Raw genomic sequence first — 23,716 nt, forward strand, 5'->3', positions numbered from 1 at the left:
AAATTAAAAGCTTCACCATTTTTTTTTCTATACCACGTCTAGATCTAAAACCCATAACACTTCTCTTTGGACTCTATAGTTTAACACAGACGTGATCAAATAGATAAATTTTAAATTTTTTCACTTAATTTTTGCGATTTAAGTTTGCAATTAACGAATATGCACCTTTCATTTTTAAAAATTCATAAGTTTTATGAGAAGAAGACTGAAAGTCTATAACAATTTTCATAGTCTTCACAATGGTAGGAGATATGTGCTGTAAAAATGTCAGCAAAAAAAATATCAAACCGGAACAGAGTTGTAGCGAGTTAAACCGTGATTTAATTTTTTTTTCATTTTTGGGTTAAAATTCCGATTTTGACAAATTTGATTTTTTAATAAAAAATTAAGTAATCGTGTGGGGAAAAAATAAATAAGCCATTTTAATTGCCTATTTGTCTAATTTCTAAAATTCATATTAGAAATTTCAGAAAGCGTATACAGGGTGAAATTTTTTCTAAGACCAAAACGAACTAATTTTTTAAATCCGGGCCTGATTTTTTTCTAGTTAGAATAAATCAGTTGATTAGGTGGTAACATAAATTAAATATTTGTTAAAAAAAAATTAATTTTTGTAATAAAAGTTATTTTTTTTAAATCTATGGTTCACTTTACCAAACTTTTAATTCATAGTCAAATTTGATTTTTTTATAAAAAAATAAGTAATCGTGTGGGGAAAAAAATAAATATGTCATTTTAGTTGCTTATTTGTCTAATTTGTAAAATTCATATTATAGCTTTCAAAAAGCGTATACAGGGTGAAATTTTTTCTAAGACCCAAACGAACTAATTTTTTTGAAGCCGGACCTGATTTTTTTCTAGTTTGAATAAATCAGTTGATTAGGTGGTAATAGTGTAACGATTGACCAAAATAAGAGACACATCGATCTGACCGTTCAACAATTATGACGAATACAAATTTCTGTCAAAATGCGAAACTCGCCCTGTATATTATTAAACAATGGGAGCAGACACTTTTTAATGGTCATTTGTTATTCTCCATAGGAGCCTCTATACGAGGTAGGAGTATGTACAGTTCCTCGACTCACCCTGTATAATAAAGTATGTCTAGTGGCTGTAATGCCAGTGTATTCGGCAAAGTGATTTTAAAAAAGAACACACCTACCGCCTAAATGTTTCGTGGTGGTATCATGTGACGTCACGGGCTATGACGCGGATGAAGTGCAACGGTAAGTAAATTAGATGGAGTATATAAGTGTTTGAACTATTTTTATTTTAATTTAATTTAGCAAAATTAGCTCGTTATTCAAAAATTTATAAAATTAAATTTGAATCTTTACGTCAAATTTTACATTTTCAAAACGTAGTTTCACTTCAAGCCGACAGTGGCGCTAGTGGCAACGTGCTTCCAGATTTCTATGGGAGTTGGATATTACAGTCAATAGTATTTGCTGTCGGGCACGCCAGGTTTCCCCAACACGACTCTATCTTATCGGCAGAGTCTACGAGAAGTGTACGGTAAATTGAAGCTGTAAAAGAAATATGTATCCCAAGTAGCAATTTGTCGACGCGACAACGTTGTCTACCGCGTGGCAACGTTTTGTTACAACGTAGTTATTGCCTAGAAGACGACCCAATTCTGCACTAATTTGGTGGACGATTTTTGAGTTGTCTTGACGTTGCCTAGGCAACCTTAAGCGTTGCATAAGACAACTGAAGCGACTATAAAAGTGCCTGCGTGCAATGGTTGCTCAAAGAGTCGGACTGGTTATGTTTTTTTACCTATATAAAAAGTAAACTATTTTGACATCATAGCAGGTATTTAAATTTATATAATTACATAAATAAGGACTTAAACAAAATTACCTGATGTGAAATTTATAAACGCATCTCAGATTACCGTCAAATATGGATATTCCACCTTTAAAAAACACACGCGCTCATTTTTTATCACCTTTTTAACAAAAAATATGTAAATTTAAAAAATCTAATTTTAATATAAAAGCCAGAATTTATGTTAAAGATGTTTTGTATAAATTTAATGTATTGATGGTGCTTTTAAAGGTATTAGAAAATGCCTGCATTTTTTATATTTTGTGTTTTTATTTTCTTTACATCCCAAAAAAACCAAAATGGTGCATTAAACAACATTACCAATATTACTTAAAATATACCTTATTACCAACCATAGACGGATGATACAACCGAGAAGTCTAATCGCCGACCAAACACGGCCTGGACCGACTATCCCAACCACTTTGGAACGCACTCTCTTATTGGGTGACAGAGGTCATGTGACCAGTGCAATGAAGTGCATCATTCTCCTTAACAGCGTTGCCACATTTAGTAGATATCTACTGTTTTGGTATATTTTTGATATTATTTAAAAAATTCTAGTAGGCAATGTTTTTCATTAGATGTTTGGTATATTTCAATATTTTGTTATCACTAAAATAAAATTTGCTTTTTAATAGTATTCACCCCATTTCTAAATTAATTTTCAGACATTTTGTTACAATTTCCCAATGTCATTACCGAAAATAAGATTCAGGACGTAGATGATGATAATAGATGGACAGAGAATAGACAAGGCGGAAACGGCGGGTTCGTTGGGAAAATATTCCCATGAGATATTTTTGCATAATCACATTCGTGAGACATCCCAGAATAAGGTTCAAGAAGTCGCCCACGAGAAAAGTGGGCCAATTTTTTTTTAACAATTTTTTTTAATCAAATTGCAAAAATTAAATACGTTGGCCCGGACTAATTTTTTTTAGATTTTTTGGACCATTCTGGACAAAAAAGGTCTCTTATAATTTTTCTCTTAAGTTGATCTTTTTCGAGTTAGAAGCAAGTTAAAATTTGAAAAACGCGAAAATGGCCATTTTTAAGGCTTAATAAGTCTGTCAAAAATTATTGTTTTGAAAGTCAGAAAGTGACTAAATCAAAGTTTAAAGTCACCGTTACATGATCCCGAAGAAATCTGTTTCATTAATTTACTACTAAGCTGTTATTTTTAATTAATAACAATGAGTGGTTGTATCGTATTGACGCTGCTGTAAATGTGAGTGCGAGGACTGCTGGAATAGCTTCTCTCTCGCACTCAGCATTTACAGCCCCGCACACGTGATAGTCCTGTCGCCAGGGGGGGTACAACGGCCTCGTTAATTCAGATGGACTTACTCAAGTTTTTTTTATGTATTTTGACCCGTAGAACACGAATTTTTTGGGTAACAGTTGATCCGGATGTCGATAAGATTGTTATAGACCAAGAACTTGAGGAATCAAATAACAGCGATTTTTGGCAAAACAAAACACTATTTTGTATTTTTTGGGCCATTTTAAGTAAAAAATATTTCTACAAGTTTTTTCGTAGGATGCACAGTTTTCGAGATAAACGCGGTTGAACTTTAAAAAAATCGAAAAATTGCAATTTTTGAACCCGAATAACTTTTGATTAAAAAATAAAATAGCAAGTCTGCTTACCGCATTTAAAAGTTTAAGTCAAATTATATCGGTTTTGATTATTTCCATTGGTAAAAATTTATTTTTTTATTGTTTAACAAAGCTATAAACACGTAGGGTTTCCCGTGCTTTTACATGCGTTTTAACGCATGTAACGTAGAAATAGTCTTGATTGCACTAGTACCTATTCTACCTACTCGTTCGATTTTAAATGAGAAATCATAGAAACATCACTCACGCACTAGTTGTTTGTAGCTTTGTTTAACAATAACACAATAAATTTTTAGCAATGCAAATAATCAAAACCGACATAATTTGACTTGAACTTTCAAAGGCGCTAAGCAGAATTGCTATTTTATTTTTTAATCAAAAGTTATTCGGGTTTAAAAATTGCAGTTTTTCGATTTTTTGAAAGTTCAACCGCGTTTATCTCAAAAACTGTGCATCCTACTAAAAAACTTGTAGAAATATTTTTTGCTTAAAATGACCCAAAAAATACAAAATATTGTTTTGTTTTGCCAAAAATCGCTGTTATTTGATTCCTCAAGTTCTTGGTCTATAACAATCTTATCGACATCCGGATCAACTGTTACCCAAAAAATTCGTGTTCTACGGGTCAAAATACATAAAAAAAACTTGGGTAAGTCCATCTGAATTAACGAGGCCGTTGTACCCCCCCTGGCGACAGGACTATGAATGGCGCTTATTATTATTACTTAAAAATAACAGCTTAGTAATAAAATAATGACAAAAATTTCTTCAGGATCTTGTAGGGGGGCTTCAAACTTTGATTTAGTCATATATTGACTTTCATAATAACAACTTTTAACCGAGTTATTAAGCCTTGAAAATCGCCATTTTTCGTTTTTTTCAATTTTAAATTGCTTATAAGTCGAAAACGATCAACTTTAGAGAAAAATTATTAGAGACCTTTTTTGTCCAGAATGGTCCAAAAAATTAAAGAAAAAATTGCTCGGGCCAAAAATATTGATTCTTGCAATTTGATTAAAAAAAAATTGTTAAAAAAAATTGGCCCACTTTTCACTTGGGCGACTTCTTGAACCTTATTCTGGGATGTCTCACGAATGTGATTATGCAAAAAAAATTTATGGGAATATTTTTCCCTTCGAACCCGCCGTTTTCGCCTTGTCTAGAAATGAAACTGGTAAATACCAGATCTAAATAAGGAGATCTTCATATAATTGGTTTGGAGAATTTTCAAAATGATTGTAAGTTTCATAATCAGTTTTTTAAATTTTAAGTAAGTTGGTACCTCTACCTTTATCACAATTCATATATGGGTAAATGTCAACTTTAAAGTGAACTTTACTTAATGTTTACTTTAAGTTGATTATGAAATCGGGCGATTTTGACAGGTAACCGTTAACACAGATTTTACTGTATTTACAGGGCCTAAAAAGGATCTACTGATTTCTATTGATTTTTTGAAAGCAAAACTACTATCCGCTGCAAGATAATTCGGATGGAATTCAGACAAAATAATGTACAAAAAGTACATATTTTGTCGGAGTTTCAGCCAAATTATCTTGCAACGGATATAGTACTGAAAGAGTAAGAACTGGCCTGGCAACCCTGTCTAGCAAAGCTGATACAAAGATTAGAGCTTATCAAATCTACTGATAAAACAATGGACAATGGAGAAACCAGCTAATAAAAAACAAATAAACAGGTTGTTAAATAAATCGAAAATTTCCAGCAAAATAAAATATAAAATAATAAGAAAAAAGTAAGGTTATAAAGTAAATTATTTTTTTGCTCCTGAAGTTGCCGTAAACGTGTCACATATCTATAGAACTATACGTAAAGGCCCTGTGGTCGTGAGAGACAACTAACTAGTCGGCCAGAAAACCCATGGGCGTAAATTAGTTTAGCATTATAACGTTTTTAAGTAGTTGCGATTGTTGAAAAAACTTGACTGTGATATGTAGTTGTCACAATAGTAATAACTTAGTTGCCCATATAACTAAAGATATTACTTAACGTTGTAACATCGTAATGTCAGTCGGGTTAGGGGTCGTTGGCCGAAACAACTGAAAATGCTCTGGGGCAACGTTATATACAGTGCATTTGTTTGTACTGACAACCAATGCGTCGAAAAATTGCTACTTGGGATGTCTTTGTACTCACTTTATAACGCTCAAAAAATTACGGGATCTGGATTTCAATGCATTTTTTTTATAATTCTGGTATCAAAGTTACGCGTGAAGTTACGCGCAAAGTTACGCGTTAGTCGTATTGATGACAGTTGGGGAAACCTGGGCGACCCGTGACTGTCACCTGCGATTATCTGAAGTAAACCTAGAAAAATACTGTGCTATGTGATGCAAATAAGTGCGTTCGCGGGTGCCTGTCGACGACTAGTCGGCGACAAATTAGCAGCAAAACGCATGCGCACTTTAAAATAATATACATAATATCGTTAATACATAAATATATAAGGTATATTTACCTAGGATAATTTAATAATTGGTTACTAATATTAAAAGTAAATATACCTTGTATATTTATCTATTAACGGTATTATTTATATTAAGTGAGGTTAGAAATTGTCGGCGACAATTTGTCAACTGTACCCGCGAACGCACTTATGATTCAGGATGGGATATCGACAAAAAATGCAGTAATACAAAAACATGTAATTTTATTTTGTCGTAGAAAAATAAATCATATTAACCAACAAACAATTCTCGCTGAAAATAATAATATACATAATAGAATGTATAAACGAGCCAATTTTATTTAATAGATTTGACAAAATCCTCATCGCATTAGGATTTATACATGTATAATATACATGTATATTAATTATATTTAAGTGGGACAAATATAATAAAATTTATGTGTGTCTTGCGCCTAAACGTACTGAGTGATTTCCGAACGTCAGTATAACATAATATGTGAATGTCGTGTTAATGTAAAGGCAGGCTCAAAAGACTTGTGTACTTGGAAAAGTATAAAATTATTCGCCTACTTGGCATGTACATGGGGTTTGCGATTGCGATGGCAAAAGTAGGGCACTCATGCACACGAGGTGTACAATTTACAAGTACGCGAGAGTAAACATTTGACAAAAGAATCAGTGGAATGATTACTAATAAATAGACCAGGGCATTTAGGAAAAAATAAATCGATCTTTAGATACAGCACCTAGAAAGTTACAACTTTTTTCATTGTGTTCAGGATGGTGCCAGGAAAAAAGACATCACTACCGAAAACCTTCGAAACTCCAGAATATGACGTGCATTAGAAGCGACCGCGGGCACAAGGTGCTCCGAGGGTCGGTTTTGATGGAGTATTCGTGTTCAGCAAGCCCAAAAATTCCCGAGTAATCTGTTTGCATCAATTTAAGGTCGAAAACCCTCGAAACTCTAGAAAATGACGTGCTATTATAGCAGTGACACTGGGCACCAGGTGCTCCGGTGGTCGGTTCTGATGGCGTATTCGTGTTCAGCGACTCCATAAACCTTCAAGTCAACTGATTGCATCAATTTAGTGCCGATAGCCCTCCAACCTAGAGATGACGTGCCTTAGCAGTGACCCTGGGCACCAGGTGCTCCGGGGGTAGGTTTTTTAGTCATGTTCAGCGATCTCACCCTTAAATCACATAAGTTGGCCCTTAATATGCTTATTTTGGCATGTTTATGCACTTTTGGATGCATGTTATGAACTTTAAAATTCAATTAATAATTTCCTGGCATCATCCCGAACACAATGCAGAAAGGTACCCCCGTTAAGACAGGCAAAATACCCTCAAGGCCCCGTCTCACCATCAAATAATTGACAGTTATTTGATCAAACTTGACAGTTAGTGACACAAAGTGACAGTTAGTATGTATAGTTTGTGTCACTAACTGTCAAGTTTGATCAAATAACTGTCAATTATTTGATGGTGAGACGGGGCCTTAACTCTCAGAATTCAATTTTTTAAATTTTTTTACGTTCTGTGCAATTAAAAAATGAGATAACGCGGATTTTTAGCTCGCCACCCCCCTTACCCCTCCCCCACAGCCAAAAACGTAGATTTTTAGATTTAATTTTTTTTAGTTGGGTTACAATTGATTTAAAAATTTGAAAAAATTCATACGTGTAGCTGAGGCTTTTACAAAATATGTCCATTTTTATGGACCCTTATAGCCACTTTACACGATGCAAGTAATTGCGAAATTTATTGCACAAGTTCTTGCAGCAAGAACTTCTGCAATAAGTTGCAACTAGCTTTCTGCAATAAAGTGATTACACGGTGCAAGTAATTGCATAAACTGACATGAAATTGACAGAAACTTTGACATACCATAAATTTTAGGTTATGTTGTTTTTATAAATTAAAAATGTAATTTTTTGAGTAGAGTTATCAGATATATTAGATTAAAAATGTTAGATTATAATTTGAGAAAATTATAATATGTATTAAGGCCCCGTCTCACCATCAAATAATTGACAGTTATTTGATCAAACTTGACAGTTAGTGACACAAAGTGACAGTTAGTATGTATAGTTTGTGTCACTAGTCAAGTTTGACTGTCAAGTTTGATCAAATAACTGTCAATTATTTGATGGTGAGACGGGGCCTTTATGTATAACAAAATCAATTAATACCTAATGCAAGTATACCTATAATACATTATTCATTTACAAAAGGAAATAAGTTGTTAAACATTGTTAAATACAAAAGAAATAAAAATAGAATACAGTTTCTTTAATCCCTATGTTGCATAGTTAAAGTTATCCACCAGGATAATGATATCTGTGAAGAGTGAAATTGGTAAAAAGTTCCTCTAGTTTTGTCAAAAATTGTTTAGTTTGAAATTTAGGATGACAGAACGTCAAAACAAACAGTGTAGCCTTAAAAGTTACTAGAATATACCCAAATTGCAGAAAAAATTGCATGAAAAATAGGACATGTTCTATTTAGCTGCAACTTCTTGCAGCAAGAAATTGCTGCAAGAAGTTGCAGCTTTTCTGTGCAATTCGCGTATGACACGATGCAATTTCTATTGCTTCAAGAAATTGTGCAATTAATTGCGCAATTAGTTGCATCGTGTAAAGTGGCTATTAGGTCGAGTGTACATAACCTCAATTTTTTTTAACTGTTTTAAAACCTATAACTTTTTTTTGGAGGGGGCTACAGGTCCAATTTTTTTGCATTTTGTGTATTTTATCAAAAGCTATCTCTCTGATTTTTTTCAGATTTTTCCGTCAGGTGCGCTATCTTGAAAAATCCGGAAAACTGTTTTTTTATGGGGTTTTGGGGATTTTCTCCATTTTATAGACTGCAACATAGATCAACTCAAGCTTTTGTTCATAGATTATGTATAATTTGAAATAACTGAGTATATTAGGATATTCAAAAATTGGGCGAAACTATAAACCCCCCAAAAACCATGTTTGTTTAAAGTTTTGTAAGGATTTTTGCGGGTCTAATTATATTTTTTGAGGTCGATACAGCCTGAATATTTTTTTTTATTTTTTTACGTTCTATATGATTTTAAAAAATTAGGACTCACCGCAATTTTAGCCCACTTCCCCTATTCCCCCTCCCCCACAGCCAAAAATATCAATTTTTCGATTTTATTTTTTTTTAAGTTTTAAGTTGGTTTGCAATTAAATTATAAATGTTGTTCTGAAGCTATTTCTTTGTGGCATTTTTGTAATTAACCATTTTAAATGGAAAATAAGCCACAATTTACCTAAAAAATGATTTTATTTTCCATCTGTAATGCGATAGAGAGAATTCGATAATCTGTGACGCACTGCAAAAATGGTTTGGGACGATCTATATAAATAAGTCAGATTAAATTAAATTATTAGAATATTTTTATACCAAGCAACATTTTTGTTTAATTTATTAATATTTTGTATTTTGACAACGACGTCCGTGGTGGACGTCGAAACGTTAATAAAATCATTTTTTAGTTAAATTGTGGCTTATTTCGCATTTAGAATAGTTAGTAATTATTAAATTATAAATTACAAAAAATTTACACGCACAGCTGAGGCTTTTACAGAACATCTATTTTTATGAACCCGAAGGTCGAGTGTACATATTATACCCTCATTTTTTTTTGTTTTTTAATAGGTACGTATAACTTTTTTTTCGATTGCTGCTAATTTTTTTTGTGTTTTGTGTATTTTACAAACCATCTACGTTTGGCTCATAATGCAAATTATGTTAGGTAAATTATTCCGATTAATTTTTTTGCACAAACTTATTCAAAAACAGGTGCTTATAACAAATCCACAAGGTGCCAGGCAGTACCGCGGTCGGAAAATTGTTTAAACATTTTTTTAAACGAATTCAAAAAATCAATTTTTTCACTTCGGACAAATTTGTTTTAGATTCTCTGGATCAAGCTGAGCAAAAAAGGTATTTTGTGATTTTTCTATAAAATTGACTGTTGTCGAGTTACATGCAATTTCAAATTTGAAAAACGCGAAAATGGCCATTTTCAGGGCTTAATAACTCGATTAAAAATTATTATTATGAAAGTCATAAAGTAACCAACTCAAAGTTTAAAGCCCCCCTGCAATAGCCTAAAGAAATTTTTGTCATTATTTTATTACTAACTATTATTTTTAATAATTAAAGACTAATTAGGTTATTGCAGGGGGGGCTTTATTATGACTTTCATAATAATAATTTTTAATCGAGTTATTAAGCCTTGAAAATGGCCATTTTCGCGTTTTTCAAATTTGAAATTGCATGTAACTCGACAACAGTCAATTTTATAGAAGAATCACAAGATACCTTTTTTGCTCAGCTTGATCCAGAAAATATAAAACAAATTTGTCCGAAGTGAAAAAATTGATTTTTTGAAATCGTTTAAAAAAATGTTTAAACAATTTTCCGACCGCGGTACTGCCTGGCACCTTGTGGATTTGTTATAAGGACCTGTTTTTGAGTAAGTTTGTGCAAAAAATTAATCGGTATAATAATTTACCTAACGGGACAAGCATACAGCGTGGACTATTTGCATTATGAGCCAAACGTAGATGGTTTGTAAAATACACAAAACACAAAAAAAATTAGCAGCCATCGCCAAAAAAAGTTATACGTACCTATTAAAAAACAAAAAAAAAATGAGGTTATAATATGTACAATCGAAGTTCGGGTCCATAAAAATAGATGTTCTGTAAAAGCCTCAGCTGTGCGTGTGAATTTTTTGTAATTTATAATTTAATAATTACTAACTATTCTAAATGCGAAATAAGCCACAATTTAACTAAAAAAATGATTTTATTAACGTTTCGACGTCCACCACGGACGTCGTTGTCAAAATACAAAATATTAATAAATTAAACAAAAATGTTGCTTGGTAAAAAAATCTTCTAATAATTTAATTTAATCTGACTTATTTATATAGATCGTCCCAAACCATTTTTTCAGTGCGTCACAGATTATCGAATTCTCTCTATCACATTACAGATGGAAAATAAAATCATTTTTTAGGTCAATTGTGGCTTATTTTCCATTTAGAATAGTTAATTACAAAAATGCCACAAAAAATAGCTTCAGAACAACATTTATAATTTAATTGCAAACCAACTTAAAAAAAATAAAATCGAAAAATTGATATTTTTGGCTGTGGGGGAGGGGAATAGGGGAAGTGGGCTAAAATTGCGGCGAGTCCTAATTTTTTAAAATCATATAGAACGTAAAAAAATAAAAAAAAAATATTCAGGCTGTATCGACCTCAAAAAATATAATTAGACCCGCAAAAATCCTTACAAAACTTTAAACAAACATGGTTTTTGGGGGGTTTATAAGTGTTTCACCCAATTTTTGAATATCCTAATATACTCAATTATTTCAAATTATACATAATCTATTAACAAAAGCTTGAGTTGATCTATGTTGCAGTCTATAAAATGGAGAAAATCCCCAAAACCCCCTAAAAAACAGTTTTCCGGATTTTTCAAGATGGCGCACCTGACGGAAAAATCTGAAAAAAATCAGAGAGATAGCTTTTGATAAAATACACAAAATGCAAAAAAATGGACCGGCAGCCCCCTCTAAAAAAAAGTTATAGGTTTTAAAAAAGTTAAAAAAAATTGAGGTTATGTACACTTGACCTAAGGGTCCATAAAAAATGGAGATATTTTGTAAAAGCCTCAGCTACACGTATGAATTTTTTGAAATTTTTAAATCAATTGCAACCTAACTAAAAAAAATTAAATCTAAAAATCTACGTTTTTGGCTGTGGGGGAGGGGTAAGGGGGGTGGCGAGCTAAAAATCCGCGTTATCTAATTTTTTAATTGCACATAACGTAAAAAAATTTAAAAAATTGAATTCTGAGAGTGAGGGCATTTTGCCTATCTTAACGGGGGGTACCCTTTGCAAGTCTTATAGCCACTTTACACGATGCAAGTAATTGCGAAATTTATTGCACAAGTTCTTGCAGCAAGAACTTCTGCAGTAAGTTGCAACTAGCTTTCTGCAATAAAGTGATTACACAGTGCAAGTAATTGCATAAACTGACATGAAATGGACAGAAACTTTGACATACCATAAATTTTGGGTTATGTTGTTTTTATAAATTAAAAATGTAATTTTTTGAGTAGAGTTATCAGATATATTAGATTGAAAATGTTAGATTATAATTTGAGAAAAGTATAATATGTATTATGTATAACAAAATCAATTAATACATAATGCAAGTATACCTATAATACATTATTCATTTACAAAAGGAAACAAGTTGTTAAATACAAAAGAAATAAAAATAGAATATAGTTTCTTTAATCCCTATGTTGCATAATTAAAGTTATCCCCCAGAATAATGTTATCTGTGAAGCGTGAAATTGGTAAAAAGTTCCTCTAGTTTTGTCAAAAATTGTTTAGTTTGAAATTTAGGATGACAGAATGTCAAAACAAACAGTGTAGCCTTAAAAGTTACTAAAAATATACCCAAATTGCAGAAAAAATTGCATGAAAAATAGGACATGTTCTATCTAGCTGCAACTTCTTGCAGCAAGAAATTGCTGCAAGAAGTTGCAGCTTTTATGTGCAATTCGCGTATGACACGATGCAATTTCTATTGCTGCAAGAAATTGTGCAATTAATTGCGCAATTAGTTGCATGGTGTAAAGTGGCTATTAGGTGGTGTATTTAAAAATCAATTTATTCCGGTTTTTTTAGTGCTAAATGCACTGTTATAAATGAATAGTCGCAGTAAATGCCAATTATTTATACATTTATTTTGAGCGCCTTAGCAAATATAGACAAGTATGTACGTGAGAAGTGTACGAATCATCGCGATCCGTTTGACTCGGGTCATTTTTCCCAACGAGTGACAAATAACTGTACGAGTAACCCACTCACACGGCATGGCAAGTATAAAGCCGGACTCAAACGACTCGTGTACTTGGCGAATAATCGTCACTTGCGTATACTGGCAATGCTGTGCGAGTGGGTTACTGGTACAATTATTGTACTATTTGTCAAACACTAATAATAATAATAATGTTAATACTACTATTAATTGTCAAAGAATTGTTCTAGTAACCCTCCCAAAAGACATAGTAAGTAACGATTATTCGCCAAGTACATGAGTCGTTTGAGTCCAGCTTAAGCAAGTGACGATTATTCGCCAAGTACACGAGTCGTTTGAGTCCGGCTTCAGATGCTTCAGGATGGTTCTCAGTGGCAGAAAAAGATTCATTGCACTATTGAAAGTATACGAAAAAGGTCGCAGAAACGATCCAAGCTTAAAATCATTTGCTGACGCATTTAGCCTTAATAAGCAGACAACACCGTTTATTGATTGTGTTACCATTTGGTGTGCTGTATCCGCACATGGCATATTGGGCCCGTATTTCATTGAAGCAAACGATGGAATGCCGTTAACTATTAATTAAGAACGTTACAGGGAACAGATTATCACGTCATTTCTACATGATCTTCAGCGATTTTGTCGTACCAGGAACTTAATCATAAATGGTTTCAGCAGAACGAGGCAACCTGTCACACGACCAGGGAGTCCCTTGGAATGCTGTGAAATAATTTTTTGCGTACATATGGGGAATGTTGGAGTTTGTTTTTCGTACTTATCCACCGTCTGACATTCCGGAATTGCGGACTAAAATTCAAGATTTTCACTAGCCATTCAACAGTCTTAGATCACAGACATGATTGAGAACCTTCGTGAACGCTTCGAAAGGGCTTGAAACTAAACGGAGGGCATCTTGAACATCTGTTTTATCGGGAACGTCGTCGTGAATAATATTTGCAGACTATATCATGTATGTATACTATATACAGGGTATAACAAAAAGGCAGGTCATAAATTAAATAACATGTTCTGGGACCAAAAATAGTTCGATTGAACCTAACTTACCTTAGAACAAAAAATAGTTACAGCCCTTTGAAGTTACAAATTGAAAATCGATTTTTTCCAATACATCAAAAGATATTTTTTATTGAAAATGGACATGTGGTATTCAATGGATATGTGGCAGGTACATCTTTAAAAAAATTATAGTGAAATTTGTGCACCCCATAAAATTTTATAGGGGGTTTGTTCCCTTAGTTTTCGATATATTGAAAAAAAAAATCGATTTTCATTTTGTAAGTTCAAAGGGCTGTAACTTTTTTATGTGTACATTTGTACTAAGGTAAGTTAGGTTCAATCGATCTATTTTTGGTCCCAGAATATGTGATTTAATTTATAACCTGCCTTTTTGTTACACACTGTATATAAATACACAATAACAAACATTTCAATATTCATTTCAGTACTGTTTATTTTGCCGCATACTGTATATTATAATACATGTATTTATTTATAATTATATTACAATATACAGAGTGAGTTTTATGTATGGAAACACTCAATTATCTCGAAAACTGCTTGCACGATATTTATAGGTTTTGGCAGGTAGGGGTTTCCTAATGCGGCCGATGTTATAGTGCTAATTACATTGTTTGTCAGATCTTCCGTTTTTCTGGAAGTCTAACGAACTTTCTTATTTTAACAATTTATAATGGGAAATAAGCCACAATATTATTAAAAAATGATTTTTATTAACGTTTCGACGCCCAAATCGGGTGCCGTTGTCAAAATACAAAATACTATTAACATAAACAAAAATGTTGTTGCTTAGTAAAAAAATTCTTCTAATAATTTATTTAATTTGACTCATTTATATCGGCAATTCAGATACATAATATGATACATTTTAAAGTAGAAGACTTTAAAATGATATTGCCAATATTTATGAGTTGCGTTCCTGGGACGATTTTACTGAAAGATATAAATGAGTCAAATTAAATAAATTATTAGAAGAATTTTTTTACTAAGCAACAACATTTTTGTTTATGTTAATAGTATTTTGTATTTTGACAGCGGCACCCGATTTGGGCGTCGAAACGTTAATAAAAATCATTTTTTAATAATATTGTGGCTTATTTCCCATTATAAATAGTTAAAATTGTAAAAATGCCACAAGAAAATAGCTTCAGAACTTTCTTATTTCAAATAGAATACCCTGTATATTTTTTGCGTTTTGAAGTCCTTAAGAAATACTGATTATTTTTCATGTTATATTTCCTATACCTAAATTGCGATAATTTCGAAGTTATTGCTACATTTATTAAAAAAAAATTTTAGACAAATTATAAAAATCGATTTTTTCGACTCGGGTAGACATTATTTTACGTTTTTTGGATCATTGGAAACAAAAAAGGTCTTCGATAATTTTTCTCTAGTTATTCGTTTTTGAGTAATAAACAATTTAAAACTAAAAAAAATCGAATAATGACGATTTTCAAGGTTCAAAAACACATGTAAACAATAAAAATGTTAAAATTACGAAGTACCTAAATTCAAGCTCAATTATTCTTCTAATAGCTTGCCATAAGAATTTTTGGCTCGTTTTATTCTAAAACATTGCTTTTTAATTGTTAAGGAACTGTATATGGGAGGACGGGCGATCAGGCTGCATTAACAACTAAAAAACAATGTTTTAAAATGAAACAAGCTCAAACTACTTATCGGTAGCTGATAAAATAAGGCTTGAACTTGAATTTGGGTACTTCGCAGTTTCAAAAATAATATTTTTATTTGTATTTTTTGAACCTTGAAAATCGTCATTATTCGATTTTTTTAGTTTTAAATTGTTTATAATTAGGAAACGATTAATTTTAGAGAAAAATTACAAAAGATCTTTTTTGTTCACAATGATCCAAACAACCTAAAATAATGTTTACCAGTGCCGAAAAAATTGATTTTTATAATTTGTTTAATTTTTTTTTAATAAATGTAGCAATAACTCCGAAATTATAGCATTTGGGTATAGGGAATATAACATGAAAAATAATCAGTATTTCTAAAGGAATTCAAAAAGCAAAAAACATACAGGGTGTTCCATTTGAAATAAGAAAGATCACAAGATTTCCAGAAAAACGGAAAATCTGACAACAACGTAATTAGAACCATAATATCGGCCGCATTAGAAAACCCTTACCCGCCAAAACCTATCAAAATCGTGCAATCCCTTTCCGAGATAAATGAGTGTTTCCATACATAAAGCTCGCCCTGTATTATAATTAACTGGTTCAAATTATTTCTCTATTGTTTTTTAATATAATTTGATTACACCTTTGTGAATGAAGCTGGTTTTAAATCGTTTTTGCTGGTTATTTATAGAGATTTTAATTATGTTTTTTAATACCAAAATCTCAACTACAGCTTCAGTTGTGAGTCTGCATTATTTCATTATTTGTAATCAGTAAAGGTTTTTTGTGATTTGTGTTTGTAAGCACGACTGCGCTTATAAAAATCAACTAAAAGGACAATAATAATTATGCTACGAAGAAATATAATTGTAAGCAAAACACAATGCTACCAGCTACCAACAGTAGTAACACAAACTCCACGTCCTAAGAAAGTGCTTATCAAATAATCTTTAATAAGTATTACTTTTTCTGGAAGGCAAGAGAACCATTACATAACTTATAACAATACTAATGGAGAACAAACTACACGTATGGGTTAAAAGATAACAATCTTGGAGAGGTAAAAATCCAATCAATTACTTATCACATTTCTATTTAGTTTATTTATATTAATAACTAAATAATCCAATCATTTTTTTTAATACTGGCACCATCTATCAGCATATCTACACAAACTTTTATTGTACTTTGTTAACTCGTTATTGCCAATTCACCTTCTATCCCGTGCTTAGACGCATCTTCATTGTTAGTCTTGCTAGTTAGGATTTTAGAGATGAACTCGACTAGCTTTTTTTATTTATTGTTGATGCTTTAACTGATCACGTATCGATAAACTTAGCATTTCCAACTGCATAAATCGAGTTTATAATAAATGCCGTTTTTCATATAATTTTCACCTTCTATCCCGTGCTTAGACGCATCTTCATTGTTAGTCTTGCTAGTTAGGATTTTAGAGATGAACTCGACTAGCTTTTTTTATTTATTGTTGATGCTTTAACTGATCACGTATCGATAAACTTAGCATTTCCAACTGCATAAATCGAGTTTATAATAAATGCCGTTTTTCATATAATTTTAATAATCTGAATAAGCACTTTACATTATTAATGAGGTTTATTCTTGGCGCAAATTGAACCTATCCGAGACATACATGCGCCGGCGAAATTCGTGGACAGTTTTGTGAAGCACGGTTAGAAGCGAGGTACCGCAAATTGAACCCACTCTACGACCAGTTCATGCACTCGCCGGTCTCACTTGGGAACGTTTGTCATCAACGTACAGTCTTCGTGGGTCGTGGCACGCGTGACTCACTCCCAGTTGTTTATTTTTACTTGTTTTTGTTGCCGAGATGGCCATAGAGAAGCTAATTGAACTCGTTATGGATCATATATGTATATTTTACATTAAGATGTAAAAATTATTACCCAACTTTTCTTGTTTTTAAAGTTCATATGAAAATTAATTTTTACATTGAAATACGTTAATATATTTTTTTACTCGAGACATACGGCTAATGTTCTTTGCTTCAATACGTTTCTGATGGCAGGGGAGCGTATGCTAAATGTACAGTCACTCGAGCGCTTTGGGGACCTATTGGGTTGTGAAGAGTAGGTCCTAAAACCAAAAAAAGTTTTCCATTTTAGTGGGGACTTTCCATTTTTAATTTAATTTTCCATTTGCAATAATCGTTTTTTTAGATTATAGCGCCATCTATCCATAATTCGAAAAAATGTCTCGAATAAAAGTTACTTATTTTTACGTAAGGAATCCAAATCTGCAATAAAAAATGGGGGCTCCCATTTAAGATTTTAAAGTAACCCCCCACCCCACCTCCGTGGGGGGTCGTGTTTGGTGCCACTCGATAGATTGTTCAAAAATATTGAATAAATGTATTTTTCAGTTTTCCGATCTGATATTCATTTCGCGAAATATCGCGGGGTTCGTATTTAAAATATTTACCTCCACCCCCCTCCGGTGGAAGTCGTGTTTGGTATCATTCGATAGATTTTTGAAAAATATTGAGTACGTATTTTTTAATTTTTCGATCTGTCATTCATTTCGCGAATTATTCGCTTTTTTCTTGTGAAACTTTGGGACTCACCCATTTCCTTACCTCAAATCGTCAGATTTTTTAAATATACACTGTTTTGCAAGTACTTCACTTACCTTATCTTAATCTGACGATTTCGAGTTTTTCTAAGGACAGATTTTTTTCGGCCCCCCCTTAACGAACTCCCCTGCATTAAGAGCCAATATATGGTAGAGGTATATTTTCAGGGTACAAGGTTTCTCCCCATGTAATAATCTGACGCGCTCGAGTAACTGCAAAAATCCCCGCTTGGGCTCACCTCCCATGAGCATTACCTCCCTACTATAAGAATGCATCTAGGAATTGATCTCGATGCGATTTGTCCACGTAGGTAATTCACCGAATGAAAATAAAAATAAAAATGAAACACATTAGATATTAATAATAAATACGCATTATTCTTATAATATTGTCAGTCCTAGAGAAAAAAATAGCTTTAGATTGACCGGAAAAAGTGTGGAAATGATAATGTTTCTACACTATAACCAACAACTTTAATTTTACACGTATGGTATTGTTTTTATGTATTTTATTGTTTCATTATATATTGTATTGCTTTTATGTGTACATGGTTTTTATTTTTGTATTATTAATAGTAACGCATATCACTTAAAATATATTTAAAGTTAAAAAAACCTAATTAGTGTTACAATATTGTAAGGTATATCGATTGATATAAAATACTGAGAAATGCGATTCTCGATACGATTACTGGTACTCAAATACATATTTAAAGTATTCATAGTAATCAAAGTAACGAATAATGTACCGTAAAGTGAGGCTACTTTGTGACACATGTGGTTACTTTGTGACAGTGGCCTCTAAAGTTAAACTTATTAACTTGTCCTAGCCATTAGAAATGCTGGAATAATTAAAACGTTTTATTTCAATAGTAACTATGTGCACTATCTAGGGAACAATAACGAAAGTTCCTAGTGCAACTTCGCTCGTCATGTCACAGCTGATTTGATCATCGTCAAAACAGGTGATTTTAGGTTGGCGTGAAAACTTTGACTTTTGAAGAAGAAATTTTAGAAGATATTTCTACCAAAGTAAATTTATATTTTAACACAATATGTTACCTCCATTTAACATTAAAATGTTGTCTGTAAAAAATATACGGGTGTTTCGTTGTGTCACAGTTAGAATTCCATATAAATATCGCAGAAAAACTTACGTGTCACAAAGAAACCCCCACCCATGGGGCGACTTTGTGACAACTTTTTTTGACATTTTCTTGGTTTCTATAACATATAGCGCATTCTAGTTTTCACTGAACATAGAGGAAAGATTGAGCTTTCAGGTGATATTTTTAAAATTATAATAAACCGAAAGTGTATGTACTATATCATCACAAAATCTAAAAAAGTGTCACAAAGTAGCCTCACTTTACAGTAAATGATTACTTTATACAAAAGTAACGACTAGTAACGAATACTTGAAAATATCTATAATCAACATCACTACATTTTAGCAACGCCACGGCGACAGCCCAGGGCTGGCTTCAATATACGATGCACTAGAAAAATAAATGAATAAACAGTTTATTCATTTATTTTTTCAGTTTATTTATTCAGTTACTATAAACTATAAATAAAATAAACTGAGGATACCGACTAGCCTAACGATTCAGGCAACTACCCAGAAAGGTCAGTCTATATAAATTTTCTAAGAATTTGTATCCAGGCGAAGAACGAGGATTGTCCACACGCTACCGAATGTCAGTAGTTTTTTGGTGCAATTAATAATTCAATATGGATTAATATATCCCAGAGAACGGCAGTTCTCGCCAGTGGCGCACAATACCCCTACGAGCGACACTATATTATACACGAAATTTTCGATTTTCTAAATCTGACTGAATTGAAAATTGGCAAAATCCCATCTTAAAGTTTAGGAAAAAATCCCCATCCATATGTCAACTCTCCATTTTGGTGCAAGGGTATGGATTTTACAGCCCTTCCCATTTAGGGTCTGTTTTTCGTTCTCGTCCCCAAAACTTCCAAAAATTTAAAAATTTAAGTCCGATCTTTACGGCTTCTTATAGTACTGACCATTATCTTTCCAACGCATGTCTAATTTTGAAAATCGGTTATCCCATTCAAAAGTTACCGAGCTCAGAAGTATGACTCAATTTCTATGTAAAAAGGGGAAAATGTTTGTGGGTATGTATGTATGTGTGTGGAAAAGTTACATTAATCTGACTTGTTTCTTCGGTGTTTCAAGAGGGGGTCAGGGCCGATTCAGAACCGGTGTAGTTTGTGACTTTTGACCACTCCTAAGCCAGCTATAGAGCTAGGTAGATACAAAACGGCATATTTTTTGGGCGTATATACAGTGGAGTCCACGATTCTTTACCCGTGCGTCATTAATACATCGCGAGATAAAACACACACTTTTTATCTGGCATCATTCTCTTCCACGCATGAAACTAAATACAAACCGGCTACTGCCTGTTATTAAGTAAAAACACAGACATGTTATTTTTATGAACGATCTAGACTCGTTGCATTGAAAAGAGATAGGTACAAAGAAAGACGATTGGGGATGTTTTCACATATTTTAAGCACAATTTCTGACGTTTTGGTTTGTTTACTTTTGTGGCTATCAGTCTGTTGAATTTTTTGCTGTTTTATGCCGAATTTTTGCATTTTGAAGTTGTTTACACAAACAATTGTTTTCACAATTAATTTTATGTTGGAGTTTGAAATTTTATGGAAAGTTTTCCCATTAATTTTTACAACATACAAAGCTAACCTCATTCACACAGTTAAGGAATGATTGTTTAAGTTTCCGCCAAAGTGAATAAAATGACAAGAAAATTATTTTATTATATTTTTGTTTTAAATTGTTAATTACATAATCACTAATAGTAAAACTTACATTTGTCATTCTATTTATTTGATAACGTCAAATTTTATAATATAACCCTTGATCGGAACAATGGCCACTTTCTGTCACTTGCTGTTGCATGGAGTAAATTTCAGACTTATTTCGTATGCTTTAAATGATGACGCACGGGTAAAGAACCCTAGACTCAAGTGTATCTTAGGTTCAAGGAGAGACAGAAAAACCGCAAATACACCAAATCAATAGCGTTGAGTTAAGCTTTCAAATGGTGCCTAAGCGGCCAAGATCAGACATACACACGGCTCAGTATAGCGGAAAAACTAAAAAACTGAACTTTGAAAATTTTGGTTTTTCGACAATTACTCAAAATTTCATCCTACGAATTGCGCCAGTAACTGAGCGTTTGTAGGAGGACTCTAGACGCGTCTAACGGTGTATACCTCATATCTGGCAAAATTCGAATTTTTAATTTATAGGCTTCATAAGTATGATCAAATCTATTTCTTGTGGGAAAATCAGTTTTTCAAGCTCAATAATTCCTGTAATACCTTCAGTTATCATACTTACCTTGGATGCATCAGATACTACTTGTAAATACGTTTCCAACTCATGTTTAGTGATCAAAATAGGTTAAGCTGTTTAGAAGTTCTCGAGTTCCAAAAGTATAATCCATTTAACCATTATCGCCGAAATGGTTTATGCAGTTGTAGTGGTTACGACGCTAAATTTGATCGGGCAAACCGAGTTCATTTGCCGGCTAAAAGTATTAGGACGGCTGGGATATGAACTCGGATTGTCTTATCACAAGTCTAGTGTCGTAACCACTAGATAATTTTGGAGATAACGCGACAAAGGCGACCACTTATGACGCTTAACGTGTAATCGAGAAACATTACATTCAACTGAATACATTTAATTTATAAAAAACTCCTGATACAAGAATAAAAAACCGCTAAACACCTTAAAACTAAGTGGCGCAGACAATATTCCAGCTACAAACGAGCTGATATGTATATTACGTGGCGCGAAAAGGTATTTTCATTTTGATGAAAAATAAAATTCTAGTTTTATTTTGAAAGATTTTTCCATAATATTTACTAAATTTGAAGTAAAACGCGCCATAAAAGAGCCTCAAAATGTAAACTGTATCAAAGTTATTCTTTTGTGGCGCGTTTTACTTCAAATTTAGCAAATATTATGGGAAAATCTTTCAAATAAAACTAGAATTTTATTTTTCATCAAAATAAAAATACATTTTCGTGCCACTTAATATTCATATCAGCTCTTTTGTAGCTGGTATATTGTCTGCGCTACTTATTTTTAAGGAATTTGGCGGTTTTTTATTCTTGTATTAACATTGTAGAACAAGAATTGCTAGAATTCTGCTAAGAATCTCTTAAGCAGTTTTTAGAATCACAAAACTAAACCTTTATTGGTGTTTATCTCAATATGTATAAAATGTGGCATTCCTTGTTTTCCCCTGTACCATTTCCCCACCCAACCACCTGTTTTCCCCATTTATGATGTCAACCTCTATGTAAGATAAATAAAGTACAGATCATCCCAAACCCTTTTTTCAGTGCGTCATAGTTTGTCGAATTCGCTCTAAGGCATTAAGCTCGAAGTGACAGAAAAAACGTACGTCCGTGATTATTATACATAGAACTTATAAAAATTATGTATTCGTTGAAGGGTATTTCCATATTAAAGCGACTTATAGATGTATAATTGGTTGACAATTACAATACTCTAAATACATAACCAATCCATGATACGAATAAAGATAATTAATTGAAACAAAAGTAATCTATCGTGACATTAGTTTCATGTTAACTATCATGTTAACTGTTTTCGGCACACCGGATTGAAATTTAAACCACCAAATTTTTGCTAAATGTTGCACAGTGGTCCACAAAATAAACCACTAACTAATATATTTTTATCAAGTTACACCTACTCAAGAGGTTTGTATTACTTATGCCCTCTGTTCCTATTAGGTATATTCATTAATTGGTAAAATTCCTACGGATTCGTTATCAGCCAAACGCAAATGGTTATCAATTGTTTCTTGAAAATCTATAAAATCTCGTGCCACAAAGAGTTTTAATGGATAAAATGACAATTATTGCAATTCTAGGTTAGAAATTTGTCAACGACGTAAATATAAATATTTTATGTCACTGGTATATTCGGACATTGTATAATGACACAAGAATAAAAACCGCTAAACGCCGTAAAAATGAGTGGCGCATACAATATTCCAGCTACAAAAGAGCTAATACGAATATTACGTGACGAAAAAATGTATTTTTATTTTGATGGAAAATAAAATATTAGTTTTATTTTAAAAGATTTTTCCATTATATTTGCTAAAGAAGTAAAACGCACCACAAAAGAGTAACTTTGATACAGTTTGAATTTTGAAACTCTTTTGTGGCGCGTTTACTTCAAATTTAGTAAATATTACGAAAAAATCTTTTAAAATAAAATTAAAATTTTATTTTGCATCAAAATGAAAATACATTTTCGCGCCACGTAATATTCATATCAGATCTTTTGTAGCTGGAATATTGTATGCGCCACTCATTCTTACGGCGTTTGGCGGATTTTAATGTACACTAGATTTTTTTCTATTCGAAATAGATTATTATTGGGATGGCCGGTTAATGAACTCGGATTGCCCGTTGCCAGATCAAATTTAGCGTCGTAACCACTACAACTACATAAACCACTTCGGGAATAATCGTTATTTTATTATACTTTTGTAGCTTAATAACTTCTAAACGGCTTAACCGATTTTGATTACTAAACATGAGTTTGAAACGTATTGACAAGT

The sequence above is a fragment of the Diabrotica virgifera genome, chromosome 1 (assembly GCF_917563875.1).
Source record: "Diabrotica virgifera virgifera chromosome 1, PGI_DIABVI_V3a".
NCBI classification, from domain to species: Eukaryota; Metazoa; Arthropoda; class Insecta; order Coleoptera; family Chrysomelidae; genus Diabrotica; species Diabrotica virgifera.